At 46.1% G+C, this 22,032-nt stretch overlaps 1 protein-coding gene across 4 annotated transcripts in view; it reads left to right on the top strand.

Moving 5' to 3' along the window:
- Nucleotides 1-22,032, top strand: part of TET3 (tet methylcytosine dioxygenase 3) — a 107,416-nt gene that overhangs the window by 18,588 nt on the left and 66,796 nt on the right. The window lies entirely within an intron of this gene.

The raw sequence follows: 22,032 nt of genomic DNA, 5'->3' as shown, positions 1-22,032 counted from the left end.
TCCCTGCCCCTGCTTCAGCTCTGTCTTCCCCTTCAGCCCCTGGAGCCTGTGAGGAGCTGGGGGAATCTGGTTGCTTGGGTAGCAGGTGGGCAAGCTGCTCATGTCCCCAGATGCTCTTAGATTTTCCTCCTGGGAAATCCTCCTCTGACTTCCTGGGAAAACTGTGGGAAGCTCCCCGGAGGTGCTGAAAGTGCCACCCTCATTGCCTGGGCGGGACGCTGGCAGGGGGGGGCCTCTGCTTTCCCAGCGGGATTGGGGGCTCCTGGGTGAGGCTCTGGGGTGGATCAGGAGTCAGGGTGGTTCCCTGGCCTCCTCCCAGAGGAACTTACAGCAAGGAGGTGCCTGAGGGAGGGCAAGAAATTTCCTTCTGGGGGAAGGAGAAGAGCCAGGTGGCATTGGCTCCCTGGAAGGTTGGGCGAGCCTTGGTGAGGCTGCAGGTGACTGCCCGGGACTAGACTGTGGCAGGCCCCTGAGGCCAGCAGAGGTGGCTGACACTGGCTTTGTTGTGGGTGGGGAGGAGAGAGCTGTGAGCTCACTGCATGCCCTTTCTCCAGAGCGGAGCCCCCAGGTTCCACCCCCACTTATGCCCCTAGCTGCCCCCTGTGTGCTGTTGAGGGCTGTGGGCACAGGGATGGTGCACCTGCTGTGCCCCCCACTCTAGGGAAAGCAGGACAAGGGGGTGAGGACAGATGGGCCCGAGGAGCGGGCAGCTCCCTCCCTCCTCTGTGTCTTTGGCCTCGTCCGCCAGAGCTTCCCTTTCTGCTGAGAGGAGGGACTGCCGGCAGGTCTGTTTACTCCGGAAAGCACCCCCTCCTGCCTAGCGGTGGCTTCTCCAGCTTTTTCCAAGTGTGTTCTCCATTCCTCCCTGCCTGCATCATGCCGGCCCTGCCATCCTGCTGGGATCTCCCCACCTGACATCTCCGTCCTTAGTGTTGTGGGCATGGAGCAGGGCTGCCTGGGAGAGTAGAGAATGCCCTTCACCCACGTCTTCCTCCTCCCCCCTTCTCAGCCTGGGGCCTGAATGGGTGGTGTTTTTAAAGCCCTGAGGTGTCTGTACTTGTTTTTATTGTTGAGTTGTCTGTCGGAAAGTCCTAGCTTCCTCTTGGCCCAGCTTGGGCACTGCCAGCAAGCACTCGGATCTGCGCCCTCTGTTCCTGGTGCCGCCTCCCCCCGCCCCACGTAGTTCTCTCACATAGTTTTAGTGTGGTGTTCCACATACCCTCGGAGAGCGGTTTTGTGAGGTCCTCTTCTGTCAGAAGGCTGTGACTTAGGAAGATGTGTGTGGTGTGTGAGCTCATTCAGAGCAGTCAGAGACTCTGGGACACGGACAAAGGGGGTCTCCCAGTTTGGGGGTTCCCATGGGAGGGGCCCAGGACGGGTAAGCTCCCTGGGTGAAGAATATCCAGCAGCCGGTGGGAATGTGCACACCTAGCAGGTGCTGAGTCCTGTCAGGGTTTCAAGAATATCCACGATACAGGGTGTCTGTCATGTCCAGCACAGGCATAAAGTTGAGCTTGATGAATGCAGCTGGTCCGTTTACTGTCTGGCGTATTGCATGTCTACCTATGATATCCCAAGGAACATGCCGTAGCACAAGCTGTTGTCACCTCTTGCCTCTTGGCAGCCTGGACAAGAGTGAGTGCCCAGAGCCGAGAGCACCAGGCTCTTGGACTTCCCACGCTGCTCCCACGCTCTGCCCCATGGGAGCCCTCGATTGGCTGAGGATGTGTGGAAACTATTTTGGGACTGTGCCCAGGATCTCTGCCTTCTGTCTCTCCTTTGGACCACTGCTCCTTTTGTCAAGGATCTGTGATCCTCAACTTTCCACACACCGTGGGGAACTCCTCCTAGTTCTTTCTTGCCTGCTCTTCCCACTCTCCAGCGCTTTGTGAGGGTCCAGCGGGAACCCTTTTATCTCTGAGGTATTGTTTACAAGCGGTAGTGAAGTTGGGCAGATGTGGAAGCAGGTGGGCATTTCAAGCTAGGCTAGGAAAGGAACCAACCAAGGGGATTTCAGAGTTGAGCTTGAGGATGGAAAGAGAGGGCTTCCCCGTGCGTAGGAAGTACAGTATTAGAGTCCCAGAGCTCGGCTCCACCTCTTTGGTGACCCCAGCCATTTTTGAATGTTGTGGGAGAGGGGGGAGACTTTGCAGCACAGATGGGTGAGTGAGTCCAAAGGAGGGCTTCCTGCCCCTGGAGCTGCCTGTAAGGCCCCTGGCTGGGCTGGCTGAGGAGGGGCCTAGGTGCTGGGCTCCCTTCAGCTGCAGACGGACAGTTCTGCTAGAAATGGTTATTGTGGTGTTGCCAAGCCCCTCCCATGCCCCTGAGGCTGCAGCAAATGGTTTGGCTGGCTGGGGGTGGCGGCAGGCTGTATAGGGAGGGGACTTGTTTTGGCTTAGTTTTGGGGCCTCTTGTCTTTCCCACCCTGACCTCCTGGGTTTTTGGCTTCATTTTTTCTCATCCTTGGGCATCTGGCAGTCAGCTGAGGACTCCCCTTGTTACAGGGCTGTCTGTAGCTTCTAAGGAGGAGACAGCTTCCTTACAGATTAGTTGAGGAAGCCTTTGGGCAAATAGAGATAGGGGTGGCTGGGACAATTAAAATCTACAGATTATCTTGCTATCCAGGGCTGTGACCCTGTCCCCATTCACCTTACCTCTGTTTCTTTCTCCCTCTTTTTGCATTTACTGTTTATCATGTTCTATGGATAGCGTTAGGTCCTGAAAAATAAGAGAAATCATTATGATGCGATATTCACAATATCACTGGAAGCAGGACACGTTGACTAAATGCCTAAAACTGTAACACTGAATGGGAAAACCCATTCTGGCAGTGTTGTTTTTTTTTTTTCCTAGTACAGTGAATGCTTTTGATCTTTGTGTTTGGGGTTGTGAACTTGCACATGACAGAGGAAGCCTCTTGCCCCCCACCAGCCCTAGCTCTTTACATCTACTTTTATCACAGACTCAGTGGACCTCAGGGGACTTTGAAGGAACAATCAGCATACCAACTGTGATTTCAATAAGTTGGCGTTTCTGGGATCTGGTGATTACAGATTAGGGTGGTGGGGTCAAGAAATGGACCAGCTGGGACGATAGCTTAATTCTGAAAGGAAGATGTTGGCTTTAGCTGCACTGGGTTTGAGATTCAAGAAAAGCTGGAAGGAAGTACTGTGCTGGGGCCATTTATCTTGAACCCAAAATTGTCTTCTACCCGTTTGAAGCAGTAAGCAGCCCTTACTGCTTTAGGAGCTCCTGTGAGATTGCTGACCTGGAAGCGGAGGGTGAGAAGGGCAGTCTCCAGTTACTTTTCCTGTCTAATCCCACCTCTCCTGTTCTTGGGTTCTGTCATTAGCCATTTGGCAGTCCCCGGACTTCAGTCTTGTCTGTAAAATGAAGGGGTTGTTCTCAAACTAATGGGTTTGAGGGCCAGTTTTCCTAATTTCCAAAACATCGCAGACCAAAACGGCTCCTGCTGTTTGTAGAGTTGGCAGCTCTCGCCGTCCGCAGCTCCCTTCAGGGGTTCAGCACCATCCAGACCCATCTGTGAGCCACTGAACGAGGTGGTCCGGCAAGTGCACTCGGACGGAGCAGGAAGTTCACCTCACTGTGCTAGTTTCTAAAGGCTTCCTCTTGGTTTCTGTGTTTATGTTGTGATGAACTGGTGATAGCATTTGTGGGTCATTCCCTGAACAGCATTACTTTAGGACTTTGCTTCTGGAAGAGCAGAGGGTCTTTGTTCTGACCGCTCTCTTCTGTACGCTCCATCCTGGGGACAGAGCCACTACTTGGAAGAGTAGAGATCTTGCTACCCCAGAATTCTCTTGGAGTACCTTAAAAGACTTTACTTGCGTCATAGCCTCTGTAGATAAGGATGCCTCCCGTCTGTCCTTTCATCTCTGCAAGTCTGAGTTCTGATGGTGGATTGGCCGGACTCTGTGTGAGTGTGTGTGTGTGTGCACGTGTGCACACACATGGGCATGTACAGTTAAGGTTGAGGCCGGGCCCCTGTAGTTGCCAGAATAGACTTGGGCCCTGCCAGACTAAGGCTCTATTGCCCTGTCAGGGTACCTTGACTTCTGAGCTTCTTCCATTTGGTAGCTCTTGATAACATAGAGGTTCAGACCCTTTCCTTTGAGGGCTGGTCACAACCTCTGCCCTGATTTCTCTAAGGATGAGTCTCCTAATATTTCTGATAGTTTGAGTTCAGGAAGCTCCCTCCTACTTTATGTCACCCCCTTAGCCCCCCACACTCTGCAAAGTGTTTTTTCTTTTTCTTCTGCTTAAGATCTTTGACCTTTTCATTTAAGATGCTGAAGATTACAGAAAAAAGTTAAAATATTAATTGCCTGCTATGCCAGCTACCTCATCCTAGAAGAGGGTGGGGGGAGGGTGTAAGGTGTAATATTGTCATGCCACAGGAATATTCCTTAGGAGGCAGACATTCCAAGAACAGTGAGATTAGGGCCTTAGCAAATCCTGGTTACCTCTATGACCTGGAACTCTTGTGCCCTTGGTGCTTAAGTAATTGGATTTCTCAATGCCACCTCCAAGCATTTTCCATGTGTAATCTGAACCTCATGGACTTTGCAAGGGAAATAAAGACACTGAAAGGGTTTTCAGCTTGTCCCTGACAGTGAGCTCCTAAGCTCCCGGCCCACTTGACTGAGTTTTCCTGCTTTGCCTCTGCAACATGCACACCGCTCCCAGTACCCTCCTCCCCGGGAGTCTGCTCTTTTAGCTTGCGGGTCTTGGTTCCCAGCCCTGCTAAACAGATGGAGTTTTCAGTAGGAGCTGTTTCCCGCCAGTCCACCTTCCCATGCATTAGGGGGAAGGTTCTACCTCTGATTACTGCTGGCCACTCAACAGAAGGCGGACGAACCCGGGAGGCTAGTAACTCCGGACAGGCAGAAACCCTGAAAGGGATTCAGGCTGATAGCCTCATCTGAATCCCCAGACAGACTCCCTTTGCTGCGCCTTCCCCCTGGAGCGTGACCCCTGGGTTAACTCGTTTCCGTGTTGGCTTGAACAAGTTCAGGCTGGGTGAAGAGGATGCTGCCTGACTGTCCAGGCCCTGCTGGACCCAGAGAGGGGAGACTGTGCCTTCCAGTTGGGAGTTGCCGTGCACGCGAACTCCAGTGGGGGAATACAGAAATGGATTTTCAGTGGCGTGCTGGAGGCCGTGCCTGAGAGATCCCCACCCTGCTTCCTGGCACTGCAGATGCCTTTCTCCTCTCCCTCTGTTCTCTCCATCCTAACATGCTCTTCATGGTCTCAGCCCATCCTCACTCTCAGCCCTCGCCCTTTGAGCTTAGCCCTGTAGACTAACAGAGGGCCTCCGAGAACACCGCTTTTCAGAATATGGGCAAAGGCCTCCTTGTGTTGAAATTATCTAGGAGCTTGTAAAAATGCTCTGGGACTGCCAGGCCAAGAGAACCATCTGTTGGAGTCACACCTGTAGGTTCCTGTCACGTAATTAGGTGGAGCGGATGCAGGCTGGGTGGGAGTGTGGGCCCTGGAGGTGAGTGTTTGAGCCTCTTAGCAGGTGTGTCTCATCGCATCCTCTTCTCCTGCCCCTACCGCTGGTCCCTGAGCCAGGGACTGAGCTGATGCTGAGTCCTGCTGCTGATGTCTGAGCTGGGCACTGACCTCTGCCCTGTGGCCCTTTTCCTCACTGTTATTTCTCCTCGGTTTCCTGTTTTCCAGCTGTGGGTTCCCAGTGGTGTCATTTGGACCCTGGTTAGTAGTTAGAGCTTAGTTCTGGGGTTGTGTGGTTGGAGTGGTGTATGTCTTGGGACTGTATTGACAAGTGGTCCGAAACAGTCTGAACACCCAGCTGGGAGCCAGAGCCCAGGATTCTGTGTCCAATCCCTGGGAAGCCCCTCCCTCTTGCTTTCCAGAGGCTGCTTCCTTCATGTTGGGGGCATTCCCTCCTCACTGGAGCTCTGCTGAGGTCTAGGGAAGCCGGATATGGAAAAAGACCTGGGTGGATCAGGGCACTTCAGCCCTATAGGCTCACTCCCCCTCCCACAGCCTCCACCAGGATGGGCAGGGGCCAGGCTTCAACTTGCCTCAGTGGCTGGGCCCTCTGGTCCAGCTAGTTTATTGCAAACTAGAATCTCTGTGGAGCATTTAAAAAAGAAATTATTGGTGTCTAGGCCTCAGCCCCTGAGAATCTGAAGTAATTGGTCTGGGGTGGAGCCCAGGCACCAGCCTTTTTCAGAGCTCTCCAGGTGGCTTAAATGTGCACTCAGGCTTGAGAGCTGCAGCCCTCCTTTGATTTGGCTTTCCCTGTGTCTCCTGTATCCTTGGGTTGCCCTGGAATTTTTTTTTTTTTTTTCTCATCTATTGATAATTTTAGTGAGACTGTTTCCAGACTCTATTAAGACAGTGAGACATGTCAGACAAAACACTGGGTGGAATGTTCCTTTCCATGAAACTGACCCATAAGTTCATATTAAAGCCAGAACTTAAGAAGGTAGTTCTGTAGCTGGTGACAGAAACTTAAGTGTTCTCCTCTCAGCTTTAAATTTGAAAAAGCTTTTTATTGAAGTATAGCATACACAAAAGCACATGCTGTGTACAGCTGGTGAGTTTTTACAAAGTAAGTACAGCTACGTGGCCAGCACCTGAACCGGGAAATGAGCACCCTCGCCTCACTGCCGTTGTTCAGTATTTCTGTGGTGTTTTGGGCAGAGCCGGTGAGGCTGTGCTTAGTACAAGAGTGTGTACTGGCTTTGGACAGGCTTCAGCTTGTCCTCCACCAGGAGCACCCTTACACGCCTGTGTGGGTGTTCCTGAAATGGAGCGGGTTTTGTGGTGATAGGGTGCAGGGCAGCCGAGTCCTGCAAGCTCCTCCCTGCTGTTCCTCTTTGCTCTGTCTCCCTTTTACTTCCTTTTCTACCTTGGCCTTTAGGCTTGCCAGTCCTCAATCCAATAGTCTGTAATGTTTTTGGGCTTTTATTCCCTTTTTTTATTTTACAGATGCTACATGTTCTTTGGAAGCATTAGAAAATAGAAATAAATAGAAGGGAAGGAATTTGTCCATAATTCACAACCTGGTTAATCACTTTTAACTGGAGTATCCCTCTACCCTTGACTGTATGCACACTAGACGCTTGTTCTGTGTTGTTCACAAAAAGAGTCATGCTGCATTATAACCTACTTTCCCCTACATGATAACTAACTGCAGTTTAACCTGTTGAGCAGTTACTCTGTGTGTGTGTCATGGGGCGAAGTTTTCATAGTTCTCTCTCTCTTGGAGTTTCCATGACAGCTCCAAGGCAGGTGGTAGCTCCACCTTTCAGATAAGAAAACTGAAGTTCGGAACAGTTGTATGACCAAGGGCCAATGTTTCATAATGGGGTGGAACTGGAATCGAGGTCAGGGATATCTCTGTGCCCCCTGCCCCAGGGATATATTTTCAACATGGTTTGAAGATAAAAGATATTTCTCCTTCACCTACTGATAAAGTGAATTATGTTAATACAGTTCTTAATACTGAACTGTCTTTGCATTCCTTGAATATACCATAATTGGAAATGAATTTTTTTAAACATGCTGTTTTGATTTATTAATGTGGGAGTTTGGGGTCTATATTTGTGAATGTTATCGACCTATAATTTTCATTTTGTGTTTTCATTGTCAGATATTGGTATTAGAGTAATGATAACTTCATATAATGCTGTGTGAAACCTTTATTCTTTACTTATGCTCTGAAACAGTTTAAACAGTCATTTTTTGGAAAAAAAAGTCTGATGAAACTGCCTGAGCCTGGTACCTTTTTGAAGGCTGGGTCTTTGCAGCTTTCAGAGTTCTTTCCCTCTGTGGCCCTTGGTACATTTACTCTGTCTTTTCCATGATATCTATTTTTCAGGTTTATTCCTAAGCTGCATATATAGTTATTGCTTTTCTGTTTCCTCAGTAGCTGTGATTTTTTTCATTTTCTTAATTTCTAATGTTGTATATTCACCTTTTCTCTTTTCCTTTTTCGCTTTGCCAGTTTTCTGTAATATAAAAGAAGGTAGATTTGTCAGTTGTGTTTTCTGTTTTCTAAAGTGTTAATCTCTACTTTAGTCTTTATTGTCTTTTTCTTAGGTTTATTTGGTATGTGCTTTTTTCTAGATTCTCAGTTGGATCCTTAGGACACTATTTTTTCTGTCTTTTTTTGCGTTTTTCTTCTCTGATCACAAACACATTTAAAAATATGACCTTTTCTCTAAGTTGCACTATGGCCTCATTCTCCAGGTTTTGCTGTTTTATGTCTGCTGGCATTCTTGGGGAGGTGCTGATGGCTTACCCCATGTGAAAATAGCAAGTCCCAATGTAGCCTGACTACCTTGCTCCTGACGTGGGCCTAGCAAAGAATCCCTGTATGTGGAAAAACGGCAAGACCAGACAATGCAGTGCTTGCTTACTTGTCTCCAAACCCCTGGGAAGGGAACTAGTAATAGTTTATCAGCTTATTAGACAGAATCTGTGGGAAACTTTGTTTTTAAACCTAATAAGCAGTATCAGTTTGAATTGCTAGGACCAGAGCATATCCTAAACCCAAATGGAAGTTTTAGTAGTATTTAGAAAAACCTCACACATTAGCACCTGAGAAAATAAAGTTAGAAGCTGAGAGGAGTGAGAGAGAAATGTTTGACCCAGAGCTCATGGCCTAGCTGAGCTGGCTTAGGCTGCAGCTTCAAGTCTTGCTCCTGCTTCTTTCATTCACCTTCAGAAACTGTGGCCCAGTTGGTGCCCCTGAGGCTGTGAATAATGTCCTAAGGCGGAGAGGACAGTGGAAGACAAGTGAAGCATCCGTAGCACTAGGAGAAACTGCGTGGACATCTATCTCCTGCAGTGGTCCACTGAAAATCCATTTCTGTGTGCCCCCTTAGAACTCAGGGTGCTGACAACAATGGTCCCTGCTGGGACAGTAGATTCTCCCCTCTGAGACCAGCAGGGCCTGGTGTGATGCGGGGAGGCCTCTGTACCCAGCCTAAACTTGTTTAAGCCAGCAGAGGAGGACTGGGCCTGGGGGTTACACTAACGGGAAACAGTGAAGTACCTTGGTCCATAGAGTTTCTCACCCTTTATCTTGACTCCCTAGAAAACAGTCAAGGCCAGGGGGAGGGTTTGGGCAGGGGACAGAGAAGGGATGAACTTCAAGTTCAACCTAGAAACCAGTAGCAATATTACTGCTTTTTGCTTTTTTTCCAAATGGAGAAGAAAATTTTGAACTTTAAATAAAATAATACATGCCCATTTAAAGAAATAAAATAATGTCAAAGTATATAAATCAGAAACTGAAAATCCCTACATCTTTTCCATCCCAGTATAATCTCTATTAGCAATTCAAAATGAGTACATGACTCCAAAATGAGCATGTGAACTTACTGCCTTTCCTGCAATAATGTGTTTGTACCATACCTTTTTTGGGGGTAATGTTTTCTTTTTTAAATGAAAAATGATTTTAAAATCAAATGTTTAAAACAAATGTTTTAAATAATGTTTATAACAAACATGCTTTGTTTTAAAATTTTTATTAGAGTATAGTTGATTTGAAATGTGATGTCAATTTCTGATGTACAGCAAAGTGAATCAGTTATACATATACATATGGGGTCATTTTTTATTTGCTCATAATATGCTAAGGCCATCTTTCCATGTTAGTACACTTATCTTAACCTTTTAAATGGCTATGGAGTCTTTGATTTCATGGGTTTATTGTAATGAATTGTTTCCTTTTGGTGGACATTTGTAGTTCCAATTTCTTGCAATTATAAATGATGTTAGTAGTTTACATATTTGTACATATATTTAGGGATTATTTGTTCAAGTATTTGTATAGGACAATATCATATAAATGAAGTTTTAACTGACATCACCAAATTACCCTCCAACAGGTAATTTGATAATATCTATCACATATACTCTCCTACTAACACGGAATGAAAAATGATCAGTTTTTAATTTTTGCCAAATTAGTAAGTGAAAGAAGGATCTATCATATTAGTTTATTTTATTAGTGAACTTGAGAATGCTTTATTTATTTAGGCTGCAATGTATGGCTTATGGGATCTTAGTTCCCTGACTGGGATTTGAACCCAGGCCGCCACAATGAAAAGTACTGAGACCTAACCATTTGACTTCCAGGGAATTCCCTAGAATGTTTTAAATGTTAACCATTTTGTATTTATTCTGTGAATTACCTGTTATTTACAGTACCCGCTTTTACTTTAAATTAGATTGCTTTTTTAAAAAATTAACTCATTCATTTTAATTTATGTATTTACATGGCTGTGCTGGGTCTTAGTTGTGGCATCTGGGATCTAATTCCCTGTTGGGAGCTTGGAGTCCTAGCCACTGGACCACCAGGGAAGTCCCTAGATTGCCTTTTTATTGATCCTTTAAAGTTATTCATATATTATCAGTATTAGCCTCTTATATTTTGAAAAACAGTTTGGCCTCTCAGTTTTCTTTCATTGTGTCTGTCAAATGGAATCTGATTTTTGTATAGTCGGAAGTCATCAGTATTTTGGCATCCAAGTTTGTATAGTTTTATTTTACATATTTAGATCTCTTTAAGCTGCGATTTATTTTTGTATATGGTATAAGATAGAGATTGAATTTTTCCCAATAGAAAGTCTGTTATCTCCAATCTGTTTATTAAATATTTATGGTATTCCAAATGATTTGTAATTCTACCATAAGCACTTTATAAATACCCATATATTCATGGGCAAACATTTTAGGGCCTCTCTTCTGATTCTGTGTCGATATTTCATTGTTTTAATTATTGCAGTTTTTATACAACGATTTGGTTTAAACAAAAACAGAAATTCATTTTTTTCCCCAAATGTTTCTTTGGCTTTTCTTTTGCCAAATAATTTCCCTTTCCAAATAAGCTTATAAACAATTTGTCAAGTTCCGTGGAAAATGTTGGGGTTTTTCATTTGGGAATGCATGAAATTTATAGATTATTTGGGGGAGAACGGACAGCTTTATATTGAGCCTTCCCATCCAGGGAGTCGGGAAGTGTATCTGTTTTTTGTAGTCTTTTTGTGTGTCCATCAAAGTTTTTTTAATGTTTTCTTCAGATAGGTCTTACACATTTCTTATTAAGCGTATTCTTTGGATACTGTAGCTTCTCAGATAGGTCTTACACATTTCTTATTAAGCGTATTCTTTGGATACTGTAGCTTCTGCTGCTGCTGTTGCCATCACACTTTCTAGCCTGTTACCGCAGGTGTATTAGACGTGCTCTGGTTTTTGTCAGCTGCTCCGTGATGGCCAAATGTCCCTTGATTCCTCACTCGCTGTGTGCGCTGCCTGTACCAGTGCAGAGATGCTTTAGTGCCTGGTATGAGTTGCTAGTGATGAGGTGCTCATCTCACTCAATTTTGTTCCCCAGTACCTGGCACAGAGCCTGGCATGCAGTAAATCCTTTTAGTAAATGCTGTGAAATCAAATTGATGACAGAGACAATGAGCTTCACCTCCTCAAAGTGTGATAACCTAGGCCAACGTGAGGAGCAGAACCTAAAGCAGCCCTGGGAGCTGTGAGGTGGATAGCAAGAGATGGGGTAACCTGCTCTGTCCCCACATAAAAAGAAGCTCCTGGGCCATTTTCCCACAGGCTGATATCAGGGAGGAACCCTCTGAACCCACACCTCATAATTAACCCTGGGACTGACAGCCCACTGCTCATTAACCCTCATTAGCACTAAATAATAGGGGGAGCTGCCTTCCTGGTTCCCAGATACCTGAAGACAGCATAGAAGAAACGTAACTGCTCACTGCGGGTGAGGCTTCATCAAGGCTGAACACAGAGCTTGTAAGACCACTCACTGGTGATACTGGCGCCGCATCTGTGTGGCTGGTCTCCTTTCTCAGATGTGGTGTCTTTCTTCTATTTCTCCAGAGTCTATGACACCCTCCTCCCCGTCTACCCTCGGGATTTCTAGGTGAAGTTTATTCCTATCAGTGTGCTACTCCTCCTTATCATGTTTTCATTTTAAGCTTTTACTTATGATTGGGAAATGGAAGTCACCTTTTCTTGGTGGAGCTGTCCAAATGCAAGCCTCTCTGCTCGCTCCCCTACCAGTCTTCCCATAACCACAGGTCCCTGATCGCTGCTGCCTGGGAAGGCGGGACCCACCAGGGCCCGGGAATGAGGGACGCCCCCACCCCTGGGGCATGGGTGCTACAGACCTAGACAGGGAGTCCCTGCTGCTTTTAAGCAGAAGTTGAGGTTTCTCCCTCTTAGCAGAAAAAAGAAAGTGGGGAGGGAATCAACTTGGCTGGTGCGTGTAAAAGAAATAGCAATTAGAGGTGGGCTCTGAGCCGCTTCCCAACCGCTCTGTGCTGGCATGCATCTGGTTCAGTGTCACGGAGTTGCATTGACTGCAGCAGTGAATGGTTCTCATTCAGCCTGTGGTCTGTGCTCACCCTCCCCTTCGATGCTCAGGTGGCAGAGGAGATAGAAACCCTTTCTCTGGCTCTTCTTTCTGCTAATTCATTTAAATCCCCCAGAAACAGTGGACCCCAGGGTACACCCGTGAGGTTGAGAAGAAGGCAGGAGCGCTGCTCTGCGCCCCTGCCCCAGTCGAGTCTCACTCTTACCCCCTGTGCCCACCCAGGCAGGGGGAGGTTGCCGTGGGCCCTACCTGGGCCGTGCTGAGTCCTCAGGCTTCTGGTGGCAGCCACGGCTGCATTTCTGCCAGCTCTGAAGGCGCTGCCCTCTCCGGGTCCTGAGCAGGAACTCTTGGCAGATGGGCCTCTGTGAACCCGTGGAGTTGTTCCAAGTGCCTTCTCCCAGAGCAGAGTGCATTCTGGCAGTTCAGCTGCAAAGTGGGGCTGCTTAGGGCTTCAGCTCACCTGTTGGAGAAAGCCTTTTCCTAGCCCTGCGCCCCATCTACCTGTTGCCCTTTTCCAGAAGTAGAGGCACAGATCGCTGACGGGTGGAGCTAGGTGTGCACCTGGTGGGTGGAAAGAAACTGTAGTTCTCTGCCAACCAGTTAAGACCCTCAGTTCAGCCAGGTTCTGAACTAGCTAGGACTTCCCATTTTCTCCACTCACCCTCACTCCCATAAGGTTATTGGAGGGTGATTCTCAAAGAGTAGTTTGAGGGCAACTGCGTGTGAATCCCCTCCATAGACACACAGAGTTGCTATCTGCGGGTGGGACCTGGGAATCTGCATCAGAGGCCAGCTTCCTCCAGGCAGTTCCTCTGCCCACAGGAGTTTGAGAAACTGCTGGTCTAAGGAGTAATGTAAAAGGGGCTCTGTTTATTTGGGGCTCCCAATGCTTGATGAGGACTGAAAAGACATGCCTTTAAATGCTGTGATGGTTTGTGAAAAGGCCAAGTGTTATGCAAACACTTGTGAAAAACCAAGAAAGACTCAAGTGTAAAAGCTATTAAATTTCAGACAAGATCAAACTCTAGGAAATAGTTAACTTTTTTGTTGTTGATTATAAAGAATGCAAATTCTCTATAGAAAAACCAGAAAGTTCAGGTATGCAAATAGAGAAAACGTCTGTAATTTTACCACTCAGAACTCCTGTTAATGTTGTTATAGCTTTTAAAACTTTACAGTCTTTATAAGTCATATTTTAAAAAATTTAAGTGTCTTTAGTGAGTTTTACCCCCTGATCATAAAAATAGTATGTTTACTATAATCTATTTTTAATTGGTATAAAATATTTTGATTTGCAGAATTTTTATTGCTATATTTAGGTGTGATCTGCACTTCTTTGTGAATATATTTTGATTTGCTTTGCCTATTATTCTTATGTGTGATTTTTCTTATGAATTCACAAGAGAACTTTATATGTTAATGGTATTAATGCTTCATTGTACCTTGGCAAATACTACAGATGTCTTAATTTTTTATGTTTTTGTTTTATTTTGCCATAACTTTTTTTTTTAACATGTTTATATAACTAAATCTAGTTCTAGTAGTTTAACAGTTGGTTTTTTGTTTTGTTTTTTCCCTAAAAGAACAAGCACTGCTTTTGCATATTTTAAGAGAAATTTAAGATCAGACAGATAGAGACCATTCCTGTGCTTCTCATTTTTTAATGTCCATCCAGATCACCTGGACGTTTCTGTACAATACGTTCTGTAACTCAGCAGGTCTGGTGTGATGCCTGAGAGTCTGCATGTCTAACAAGCTCTCTGGAGATGCGGCTGGACCACGCTTTATTTTGGCCCTGCTTCTAGTTTTACAGAATCTTAGTTCCTGACCAGGGATTGAACCCGAACCCTCCGCAGCGAAAGCACACAATCCTAACCACTGGACCACCAGGGAATTCCCTGGACCACACTTCAAGTGTGATCAGAAGCAGGGGCCAGAAGTTTCCAAGCCTGGCTTATCACAGAGGTACTTAAGGAACATTTTAAGACACTGGGTTTTCTGGGCCTTCTCCTGGAAATGTCAGGCCGTGGGCATGTCTGGCTGGGTTACATAGAGACAGTGCCTTGGGCCCTTCAGCCCTTGGATTTCTTGTCTACAAAAATAGAGAGGTAGTGCTTACCTCACAGGAATCTGGGATAATTAACGAATAAGAAAGATCATCATTTTTTATGACCTAGAAACATATGTAATAAACAACTACTGGGCCTGGTGCCTTTTTTCAAGGGTAGCTCTCTGACCAGTTTCTGCTTGTTTCGTGATTGCTGTGCTGCGTTGCTCAGTCGTGTCCTTCTGTTTGCGACCCCATGGACTGTAGCCCGCCAGGCTCTTCTGTCCATGGGGATTCTCCAGGCGAGAATACTGGAGTGGGTTGCCATGCCGTCTTCCAGAGGATCTTCCCCACCCAGGGATCAAACCCAGGTCTCCCTCATTGCAGGCAGATTCTTTACTGACTGAGCCACCAGGGAAGCCTGTTTCATGATTAGTATTTTCAATATTTCCACTTCTTGAAAATCATCCTTTCGTCCATGTTTTCCAAGTTTTTAGTAAAGCAATTCTTAATCACTGATTTTGGTTATATTCTTTTTACATTTCTAATGTAAACTTTTATGTTTTCTGTTAAAAATGATCAACCTTGCCAGAAGTTTGCTTATTTTATTGGCCTTTTGGTGAACTATCTCTTAGATTGATTTATAGATACCACTACTTTTTGTTTTCTAATCAACTGTTTTTGTCGTTATCTTTACCAATTTCTCTTTCCTGCCTTTTATTTAGTGTTTATTTTCTAGCTTCTTGGATTGAAATATTTGTTTTCCTTCTGATTTAACAAAAGTATTATAGAAGCATACGTTTTTTTCTGTTAATAATTATCGTTTTCATTGGTACAATTCACCTTAAAAAAAAAGAACCCTTGCCACTGTTTTTTTGTGCTGGGTCTTCATTGATGTGCAGGGGCTTTCTCTGGTTTGGCAAGCAGGGGGGCTGCGATTCTGTGCTCTGGGGGGGCCTGTGTGTTCTGTTTGTGCTCCTGTGTGTTGTACGTGTTGCTAAAGCTGCGGGCTAGCTCTTTGGGGTGTGCTTTGTATGTGGGGAGGGAGAGGGTCTAGACAGTGGGGAGGGCAGTGGTCTACATTCTGAGACTAAATCTGACAGCCAGCCTGAAACGGCCCAAGTATCCTCTTCTTTACTGGACTTCTGCCCTGCAGTTCTCATCCAGCGCCCAGGGTGATGTCTGGGGCTCACTGTCCTTCAGCGGCTGGGAGAGTTTGGGGTCTGGTGGGGAGCAAGGACTTGAGTCAGACACCCTGAGCTCTAGAGCCCTTCTTCTGCTACCAAGGAGCCATACCTACCGTTTCCTGTTCCTTGTCTGTAAAATGTGGATAATGTTACCTTTTCACAGAAACTGGAAGAGTCTTAGAGATCTTCTAGTAACATAACTCTTTTAAAAAATATTTTGATTTTGGCACAATTTCAGTTTCAGAAAAGTTGCAAGAATAGTACAAAGAATTCTCTTCACTCAGATGCCCAAATGTTAACACTTTGCTACATTTGCCATATTCCTTTCTGTCTCTTTCACTATAATTTTTTGAAAGTAAGTAGCAAATGTGACACCCCTTTCTTCTAAATACTGAATGTGGATTTTCTAAAATCACATAAATAACCACAGTACAATGATCAAAATCAGGAAATTAACAGATGCAACACCAATACAGACTTAATCTACAGACTTTGTGATCACTAGTAACACTAATCTGCCCGACCTTATTCAAATTTTGCCAATTGTCACAATATATCTTGCAGGGGGAAGATAGCCCAGATCATGCATATTCATTGGTCAGGTTTTTTTAGTCTCTTTGTATCTGGAACAGATTCTCAGTTTTTCCTGACATTTTTTTTAAAGCAAGTGAGAAATTTGAGACCCAGATAGATAAAACGATTTGTCCAAGACTTAACAGCCAAACCGTCTTAGAAGAGCTGGGGGCTGGGACTCTGGTCCCTCTTCTCATGTGCTCTCCTGGCCACACGCACTGTCCAGCTCAGGGGAACACCTAACCCCTTTCTCATTCGCCAAGTCCCATTCGCCAAGGCAGAGAGGTGGGGCAGGGTCCAGTTCTCCAGGGAGTAGCCTTCTGCTATACTTCCCTTTGCCCCTCTGTCTGCAAGTGCCTGCCCTCAGCAACCGCCCCCCCCCCCCCGCCTTCCCTAGATGGTTTGGTGTTGGCCAGGGATCACTGCCAGAGGTGGTGAAAGAGAGAGACTTTAAAAACTGGTCCAGCCAGCATTACCTCAGGGCAAGTTAGTTACTTAACTTCGTATGCTTCAGTTTTCTCCTGTGTAAAATAAGGGGTTGTGAGGATGAAAAATGTAAAGCTCTTAGAACATACCTGGAAAGGACTGGTTGATCAAAAAGTTCGTTCAGGGTTTTTCCATAGTTATGGAGCAAACCCATAGAAAGTTATTTATATGTGTGTGTGTGTGTATGTATGTGTGTATATATATGTGTGTGTGTATTTCTCCAGCCTCCGAGTCAAGTAGGAAAAAATGAGTAATTCATACTAAAACATTCTGATAGCTGAAGCCAAATAAAAATATACTTCTAATTTTAAACAAACAGAAAAACTGGTTCAGCCACTGCCACTCCCTTTTGAGAACAGGGTTGAAGAACAAGGATCTCAGCCTTGGGCAGGGTGTGGCCGTCTTCCGAGGAGTGAAACCTCAGCTGGGAATGTGGGATTAACCCCCCTTGGCAATGTTGTGGTAGTACCCAGACAGCCAGAAGTGGGAGCCTCGGATATGTCCCAAGGCTGGGGCAGAGCTAGCAGGCTACCTGCCCACCTGCCCCAGGTCCTTCTGTGGAGGTTCTGGATTGGTCATTTGTGTTACAAGGGGGATGTGGAACAGATAGTTGAATGTAAGGTTATCTTGCAGTGTGGCAGCACCCTATTGTATCAGTTCAGTTCAGTCGCTCAGTCGTGTCCGACTGTTTGCGACCCCATGAATCGCAGGCCTCCCTGTCCATCACCAGCTCCCAGAGTTTACTCAAACTCATGTCCATCGAGTCGGTGATGCCATCCAGCCATCTCATCCTCTGTCGTCCCCTTCTCTTCCTGCCCCCAATCCCTCCCAGCATCAGGGTCTTTTCCAGTGAGTCAGCTCTTCACATGAGGTGGCCAAAGTATTGGAGTTTCAGTTTCAACATCAGTCCTTCCAATGAACACCCAGGACTGATAATCGGTATTAAAAACATGATTCATTTTTTCAACAAAATTTAGCTTTTTAAGGCCATGCTTATTGCTTAACACATATTCTTTTTCTCACTTGTTATAATTTTACTGAATCTCTTGCAAACTTCTCCCCTCCCCCTCTTTAAATAATAGGGACCTTTTGAACCATCCTACATTTCATGTCTGACTTATCTGTGACTGTGTCCAACTGTTCAGCAGGATTTATGTCCATGATTCTTGGTTTTGGGGACCTTGGTGTACGCACTTTCAGAGGTCATGTCTTTCTTCCTCAAGCCAGAACTCATGGCCACACAATCTTGCTTGCATCTCCTCTGAGAAGTTACAACCCTGCTCTCCTAAGGGGTCCTTCTCTTCAGTACTTGGCAGTGGAGTGGGAGATGGTCTCCCCATCTTGATCACCACCACTTTCCCTGAGCTAAGGGCCATTTTATTATCACTCGTAACCCAATGAGGAAATAAGAGGAGTGATAAACGCTTGTGTGAAGGAGTTACTCGGAAGAGTTTTTAAATGATATTCCTGTCGTTCCTCCATCCTTTCCTTCTACCTTTGGGCTGGGCTCACCAGCTCAGCCCTCCCCTCCTGGAGCAAGTGTTCATTTTCTGCTTTTTTAAAACTTCTTGTTGTTGTTTAGTCACTAAGTCGTGTCTGACTCTTTTGCGACTGCATGGACTGTAGCCTTCCAGGCTCCTCTGTCCATGAGATTTCCCAGGCAAGATTATTGGAGTGGGTTGCATTTCTTTCTCCAGCTTCTTATGGAGATAGAGATGAGGATTTTCTCTAAAGGTTTTTTAAATTTAAATTTATTGAGATGTCATTTATATAACATACAATTTCTCCATTTAAAGTGTACAGCTCAGTGGTTTTAGTATATTCACAGAGTTGTGCAACTGTCAACACTGAGAACATTTCTGTCATCCCCAGGGCTTCCCTGGTGGCTCAGGTGGTAAGAATTTGCCTGCAATGTGGGAGACCAGGTTCGATCCCCTGGGTCAGGAAGATCCCCTGGATGAAGGCAATGGTTACCCACTCCAGTATTTTTCCTGGGAGAAACCCATGGACAGAGGAGCCTGGTGGGCTACAGTCCATGGGGTCGCAGAGTCAGAGACAACTGAGGTGACTTAGCACACATGCCTTTGATATTCTCAGTAATTACACAAAGGGCAGCTTCACTCAGAGATAAACTTATAGTTAATATCAGTTCTTAATGCTTTCATCACATACTCAAAGTCACAGAGTTCATAACAGCTTTATGCTGCCACACACATTTTAGAGACAGTGGTACATGTCTGCTCTCAAGGAGCTTACCTTTGAATGGGACCCAGGACAAACCCAACATCTATAAAGTCTGTCCATGAGGCTGGGACTGCTCAGTCACTGCTTTATGCCCCGTGCCTAAAACTGATGCTCAGATAGTAAATGCTCAGTATATATTTGTTGAAGGGACAGATAAATGAATACTTGATTATATATATTGATATATGAAAGGTATGATTGTTAAAACGTGTTGATAGTATCCACAGATGAAATTTCCTAATTCTTTGGGGCTACTACAGCTATTTTCACTGAAAAAACTCTTACTTTCCCTCTTTTATCATTTGCATGCATGGTTTTACATAGTTCATTCGGTATGATATTCACTTCCCACTTTACCCACTATATTTCCTTGGTGTTCATAATTTATGGGTTTTAATGACGGTGTAATATTCCACTGAGTTATATCATAATTTACTAAACTGTTCCCCTTATCTGGAGTTTTCAGTTTTCACTAATGTGTAGAATATATTTTTGAAGTTCATATTTAAAAAGCTAAGTTCCTTGAAGCAGCATGACGAGATGGAAAGTTCTTTATTGCCCTTGATACATCTATCTATCAATCTATTTGCTTACCTATTCATTTATTTCTGTCATTTATGTCAAGAGAGAAGGTTGAAGTAGTGAATTAGAGAGCACCCTAGCCTGGGAGTTGGGGGGTGTGGGTTCGAGGCTTAGTGGATTGAACATGATTCTGAAGCTAGTGTGCTGGGGCAAAAGCAGAGGCGGGTTGTCCGGTCAGGGAGCCTCCCGTGTTTGTCCCTGTGAGAGAGAAGTAAGGAGAGAATTGAAAGAAGGCAGATCTGGCATACTGTCAAGAGGAGCAGTTGAGAGGACTGCGGTCTGATTGCATATGGAAACATAAAGAGGAGGACATCAAAGGTGACTGGACATCAAAGGTTTGAGCCGGGATTCCCAAGATAGTGACTCTTTACATGAATTGTAATGAAGTTATGTTCAGAGGAAGAGTTGCTGGAAAAGGGGAACAGGTGCTGAGTTGGGTTTTGAATGTGCTGGAGTTAAGTCGTCCCCTGGTTGGAGAGTAGGCCAGGAGCTTGAGGAACAGTCCAGGAGAAAGGACGCTTTTAGGTTATTGGTGCAGGCTGAGCAGTGCAGCCTTGGGTGTAGGTGAGATTTCCAGGAGGGCAGGGAGCACCTCTGTGGAGGGAGTGAAGGAGGACCAGAATCCAGCAACGTCACAAAATCTAGGGAGGGAGGTATGGGGTGGGGGGTGGGAGAGTGGGGGTCTGCCACAGAGAGGTAGCAGGACTCCTACTGACTTCCTCATCACCCCTAACCTCACAGAGGAGAAAATGGATAACCAGGGGTTGAGGTTTCTATTGCCCTTTTTTCCAACATTGAAGACAGAACTTTGAGATAAACATGTACTGGACCCGAAGTTACTGGCATCTTTCAGTTATCTGGGCTCACAGACCTGTGGTGACTGCAGAGAATGAGACTTGACACTGAGATGTATTATGTGATTTTTTTCCCCCCAGGGCTTTAGAATAAATAAAACTTGTTTGTACTCCCCAGTTTCCTGCCTCCTGGCTTCCATAAGTATCAGTTTTCCCCTTTTCCATTTCCTAACCCACTGTGTGAAGTCTGTCTTATGACTGGCCTCCACCAATCTCCTCTGCCAAAAGTTACTTTTCCTATAGGTTTCTGAGTGGTGGCTTAAGGATTTGTTTTTTGAATTAAAAGAAAACTGAAATCCTCTCAGGTCTTTGAGAAAGGAATGGATGAGGGCAAACTCACTCAACAGGGGTTTAAGTAGGAGACTGAATCCGTAGTTATTAGACTCTTCTGCAAATGTGGGCATGCATTCTCCGAAAGACTAGAACCCTGGTGGTTTGGAGGCCATGGGCATCCACTGTCATCCTGATGTCAGATTTGGGCTTTGCCACTCACCAATTTCGAGGCTTTGGAGCACGTGCCTCCATTGCTCATCTGCTAAAATGGGGGTTGGGTTGTTGGAAGACTTCAAAAGGTTGTGTTTAAACATGAAATAAGTAAGTGTTACTGAGCAAATGTTACTCAGTTGTGTCTGGCTCTTTGCAACCCCATAGACTTGTAGCCCACCAGGCTCCTCTGTTCATGGAATTCTCCAGGCAAGAATGGAGTGGGTAGCCATTCCCTTTTCCAGAGGATCTTCCCAATCCAGGGATGGAACCTGGGTCTTCTGCATTGCAGGTGGATTCTTTACCATCTGAGACACCAGGGAAAGTGCTTTTTTAATCCAGAGGTTAGCACCTAGCACTCAGAACTATTAGCTGCTCTGTTATCGTCATTGTCCTGTGTGCCGGTCCTTTTGACACCCTGGAACTGCTATTAGGTTTTGTGGGGTTTGGGACACTTTTAGGAGAGTGCATGGGGCTAATGGTTAAGGATTGGCTCTCTGTCAATGGACTGTGATGTTGGCAAAGTTTCTCATTTCCTCTGCTTTTTAGACTTTGGGGTAGGAGGTGGGTGGTGAGAACTGCATATGCGCAGCGGGGTGGGTGGAGCTGAGGCTTGCCTGGTCTGGCTGGGGACTCACGGGGGCTTTTCTGGCCGTGGGACGTGCACTGCGTGGCTTGGGCCATGGCCCCGGTGGCTGTGGCGCTGTGTGTGGGGTGTCAGCGGAGGCGGGCTCTCTCGCTGTCTGGCTGAGCAGCCGCCTCTGCGTCCTGACCTGGTTCTCGTGCGCTGGCGGCCTCCGAGGCAGCTGTTGCTCCTTTCGCCAGGCCTCAGATGTGGTCGGCTCCATTTCCTCCCGCTGGCCTCGGCCGGCCGCGGCTTGAGGCAGGGGCTTCCGTCTGGAGAACCGGCAAAGCGGGCTCCATCCCGCCCCTGCCACAGTGCTTGTCGTGGGGGAGGAGCGAGCTGCCGCGGGGGTCAGCGTGGTAGGGCTGTACTGGGCTGCGCGACTTGCAGGCGATTTCTAACGGGTGGGAATCTCAGGCTTGGCACCTTGCCTCAGCCAGACCCAGTCTCCCTCCCAGAGGGCCGCGTGTGTTTAGCAACAGAAATAGCAAGAAAACGCACCCACGAGTTCCTCTCCCTGAGACTCCCCTCTAGTGCTTGTTTAGAGG

Source organism: Cervus canadensis, chromosome 5 (assembly GCF_019320065.1).
Source record: "Cervus canadensis isolate Bull #8, Minnesota chromosome 5, ASM1932006v1, whole genome shotgun sequence".
Taxonomy (NCBI): domain Eukaryota; kingdom Metazoa; phylum Chordata; class Mammalia; order Artiodactyla; family Cervidae; genus Cervus; species Cervus canadensis.
This window is presented reverse-complemented; position numbering and strand designations above follow the sequence as displayed.